Source organism: Chenopodium album, chromosome 5 (assembly GCF_948465745.1).
Source record: "Chenopodium album chromosome 5, dcCheAlbu1.1, whole genome shotgun sequence".
NCBI lineage: Eukaryota > Viridiplantae > Streptophyta > Magnoliopsida > Caryophyllales > Amaranthaceae > Chenopodium > Chenopodium album.
Genome location: NC_137838.1, coordinates 28,562,049 through 28,567,101, shown reverse-complemented (window position 1 = coordinate 28,567,101; position 5,053 = coordinate 28,562,049). Strand labels below are relative to the sequence as shown.

At 33.8% G+C, this 5,053-nt stretch overlaps 1 non-coding gene across 1 annotated transcript; it reads right to left on the bottom strand.

The window, feature by feature from the left end:
• Positions 1–4,604: 4,604 nt before the first annotated feature.
• Positions 4,605–4,712, bottom strand: LOC145633358 (small nucleolar RNA R71). Its single transcript, XR_014112688.1, has one exon. It is a non-coding gene; the product is annotated as a small nucleolar RNA R71 (small nucleolar RNA).
• Positions 4,713–5,053: the final 341 nt, after the last annotated feature.

Below are 5,053 nucleotides of genomic sequence, written 5' to 3'. Positions count from 1 at the left end.
TAGAAATTGTGTATTTAGGCTTGTGTTGTTTGCTTTGTTGTTTGTTGGTTGTGCTGTTATCTGGTCCTGGTTTCCAGAACCCTTCCTAGAAGGTGGCTGGGAATCTGAGTCCAGTTTGTTCTAGACCCTTCCTAGAACCCTTCCTAGAAGGTGGCTAGGTAGGATCTAGAATTGGTGTTGGGGGTTGGCCTGTTTTTTTAGGTCTTGTGCTGTTCTGGTGGTAGTTATAACTTAGCTCTTGTAAGTTGTAACTTTCTCTCTTTGGTAATAAAATTTTATTTACCAAAAAAAAAGCTGTTAGAATCGAATAAAAGTCAAACGCATAAAAAGAAGCTAATTGAATCAAATGAAAGTCGAACACATTCAAACAAAGCTTTTTGAATAAATTGAAAGTCTAACACATTTAAACAAAGCTTTTTGAATCGAATGAAAGTCAAAAGCATTCATCAAAGTTAATTAAATGAAATGAAAGTCAAACACATTCAAACAAAGCTTTTTGAATAGAATGAAAGTCGAAGAAATTCAAACAAATCTTTTTGAATCGAGTGATATTCGAACACAATCAAACAAAGCTTTTTGATTCAAATGAAAATCAAACAGATTAAAAAAAGCTTTTTGAATCGAATGAAAGTAAAACACATTCAAACAAGCTTTTTGAATCGAATAAAGGTCGAATACATTCAAACTAAACTTTTTTAATCGAGTGATAGTCGAACACATTCAAACAGAGCTTTTAAAATAAAATGAAAATCAATTAGAATAAAGTAAAAAAACTCTTTAGAATCAAATAAAAGTCAAACACATTCAAACATAGCTTTTTGAATCGAATGAAAATAAAATGCATTTAAACAAAGCTTTTTGAATTAAATGAAAGTCAAACACATTCAAAGAAATCTTTTTTAATCAAATGAAAGTAAAGATCATTTAAACAAAGCTTTCTGAATCAAATAGAATTCAAACACATTCAAACAAAGATTTTTGAATCTAATGAAAGTCAAACACATTCAAAGAAAGCTTTTTGAAGCAAATGTAAGTCAAACACATTCAAACAAAAATTTTAGAATCAAATGAAAGTCAAACACATTCAAACAAAGCTTTTTGAATCGAAAGAAAGTAATATGCATTCAAAGAAGCTAATTGAATCAAATGAAAAATACACATTAAAACAAGCCTTTTTGAATCAAACGAAAGTCAAACACATTCAAACAAAGCTTTTTGAATCGAATGAAAGTTAAATGCATTCAATCAAAGCTTTTACAATTAAATGAAAGTCAAACACATTCATAAATAAAGAATTTTGAATCAAATGAAATTCAAACACATTCAAACAAAGATTTTTGAATCAAATGAAAGCTAAACACATTAAAACAAAACTTTTTGAATCGAATGAAAGTCAAATGCATTCAACGAAGATAATTGAATGAAATGAAAGTTAAACACATTTAAACAAAGAGTTTTGAATCAAATGAAAGTCAAACACACTAAAACAAAGATTTTTGAATCGAATGAAATTCAAAGACATTCAAACAAATCTTTTGTAATCAAATGAGAGTTAAACACATTCAAACAAACCTTTTTGAATCGAATGTAAGTGAAATGCATTCAATCAAAACTCTTTGAAAAAAATAAAAAAAATAAACACATTGAAACAAAGCTTTTTAAATAGAATGAAACTCAAACACATTCAAACAAAGCTTTTTGAATCAAATGAAAGTCAAACACATTCAAAAAAAGCTTTTTAAATCAAATGAAGGTCAAACACATTCTAACAAAACTTTTTGATTCAAATGAAACTCAAACATATTTAAACAACCCTTTTTGAATCAAATGAAAATCAAATGCATTCAACAAAGTTAATTAAATCAAAAGAAGGTCAAATACATTCAACTAAAGCTTTTTGAACCGAATGAAAAACAAATGCATTAAAAGAAGCTAATTGAATCAAATGAAAGTCGAACATAATCAAACAAAGCTTATTGAATCAAATGAAAGTCAAACGCATTCAAACATAGCTTTTTGAATCTAATGAAAGTTAAACACATTTAAACACAGCTTTTTTAATGTAATGAAAGTTAAATTCATTTAAATAATTTATTAATTGATTGAAATGAAAGTCAAACGCATTGAAACAAAGCTTTTTGAATCGAATGAAAGTCATATGCATTAAAAGATACTTATTGAATCAAATTAAAGCCGAACAGATTAAAACAAAGCTTTTTTAATCAAAAGAAAGTCAAACACATTCAAACAAAGCTTTATGAATCGAATGAAAGTCTAATGCATGATGAGTGGCATTTATCCCACTCTTTTATCCTTTTTCTCTAAGGATTCTCCCCTCATTTGCACTTGTTTGGCCCTTTTTCTAAGCATTTTTACCTAGTTTTGCTTCCTCTTTTCGTTTCTCCTTTATCTTCCCTTTTCTTAGTCTTCTCGCCTTGTTTTTATTTTGATTTCCATGCTTTTATTTTGCATCTATTTTGTGCCGAAAGAAAGAGGATTTCAAGGAGCCAAGCAAACTGTTCTGTGTGGGGTGTTGTGCGGCTGCTATGCGGGCGCGCATCCTTGGTTGTGCGGGCGCGCAGCCCTGTCAGAACCCGCGCAACCAGGCTGAAGAAACAGAGCCAAAACAGAGAGTCTACGCGACCTATTGTGCGGCTTATGTGGGAGCGCGCGGCCTGCTGCGCGGGCGCGCAGGTTTACTCTGCGGGCGCGCTTGATTTCCCCGTACCCTCAAAGTTGCGGCCGCGCACTATGTTGAGAAGGAGCACACATCTGATGTGCGGGCGCGCACCGCAGGGTTTCTGATTTCCTTGATCCTTGTTTCCCAAGTTTCTTTCTTTTGAGGGGAGCCACATATATATAGACGGGACTATTTGTAATAGAGGACACTCAGTATTAATTCCATAGAACATTAGCCTAATCTAGAGGGAGAGAAATTAGATTGTTATTCAAGCATCCTTTATTGTATTCAACTTTGCTCAAGTTTTAATCTTCAATCAATCAAGCAAGACTCTAAGTTTTCATCTTTCATTAATCATTTCTTTAGTAATCTCTTATGCTTTCCTTTAGTATTATCTATTTGTTTTATTGTTGCTTATTCTTGTTAATCTTATTAGTACATCTTGTTGTTATTGGTTTCATTTATTTTAATCATGTTTTGTTTTGAGTTTCTTGAGTTTATTTCTAATTTTGATATTATGTTTAATCTCCCTTCTTTAGGCTAAACTTTTAGCTAGGGGAAGGGGGTGGAAGATATGAGTTGATATTGGATGAATGATGATGGTTGGATTGATCTCATGCCATATATTGATGAAAGACATGATTTTTATTAGTTTGAGATTATTGTTGCACTCTATTTGATGTTTTCTAGTTTAAATGCATGAAAGTGATTTGAACTAGATTAAGATCATCTCTATTTTAATGATTGCATGAGAATGAGTTATTAAAGTGGAGTTTTTATGGATTGTGCTTCTTTATTATCTTGATTTTATTGTAACTAATAGGATGCATGAGAATGATCCTTATCAGTGTAGACCTCTTTCATTGATTTGCCTAGACTATTGCATGAGAATGAATCGTTTAGGTAGAATCTTACATTCTTTAGCATGTGTTTCATGATAATCACCATTATTCCCCTCTTTCTAATCATATTAGACATCCCCGTATCCCTAGCGTCATTTTCCCTTGATTTTTAATCATAATTTTCTTGCTTAATTGTAGTTTTAGTGTTCCTACTCAACAAAACCAACAAAAACAATCCTCTTTTTACTCTTGCATTAGTGATTATTGAATGTTGAATTAGTGTGTTTTTCTAGTGGTTCGACCCTTTACTTGCCACTAACTAGTTTAGTGTAGGTTAGGTATTATAAATTTCTAATTTGATTAGGGTGGTAGCTTAATGACCTATCTTATCCCAATCAAATATTGGCGCCGTTGTCGGTTAGGCGGCTTGTTCATCGTCTATTATTGCTTTTCTTAGAGTCATTTTACTTTCTTTTCTTTTTGTTTTTCTTTTGTTCTATCATCCTTGTCATTGCTAATTGTTTGCTTAGCTTTGGTGAATGCTTAGGAGGTCCCAAGGAGCACCCTCACATCAAATTGACCACGAAATACACCGAACCTTGAGACAAGTCCGTAGGCTTTATCAAGACGAGGGAAGAGGTTTTGGCGATATAGTTGATAGTGAGAGTGATACTTACTCTTCAAGTTCACCAAGCGGATCAATGGCAGGATAAGAGAACGATGTTTTGTTTCGTGAGTTCGGAAATCCGGAGGATTATGAGCTCACGGGAGGGATTTTGCTACCCGTCACGAAAACCAACTTCTCAATCCATCAACAATACAATAGAATGGTCCAATCGGAGCAATTTTTCGGAAGTGCAAGTGAGGACCATATTGAACATTTGGATTGATTCCTTGAATTGTGCGCAATGATTCAAACCAATGAAGTGAGTCAAGACTACATTCGTATGCACCTTTTTCGGCAATCTCTCACCGGACGAGCAAAGAAATGGCTAAAGCAAGTAAAGCCTAACACTCTCACAAAATGGAGGGAGGTGGTAAAGGCGTTCTTGAAGCGATTTATCTCCGAGGAGAAGACCGCCGAAATGAGAAGGAAAATCGCATAATTTAAGAAAGAAGCCGATGAAAGTCTTGGTGAAGCATGGGAGAGATTCAAAGAGTAGGTACAAGCGTGTCCCCACCATGAGTACAATCAAGGATTGCTCATGCGGTTTTTATATGACGAATTGGAGCCCATGTCCAGAGCCAATTTGGATGCGGGGGTGGGTGGTCAATTAATCAAAATCCCTCAAAATCAAGTTGAAGCCACAATAGAAGAGATAGCAAACAATTACTCTCATGGGGGGCCGAAGAAGAAATGCTCCAAAGAGAGGTGGTATTTACGAATTGGAGAAAGTTGATCAATTACAACATCAAATTGATCAACTAACAAAAGGGCTTTCCAAGTTGAACATGAGTGTGAATGCAAGTTCAAGTTGTAGAGCAAGCTCCTCTCAAGTTAACCCTTTCTCTTGTTAAAATTTTTGAGGAA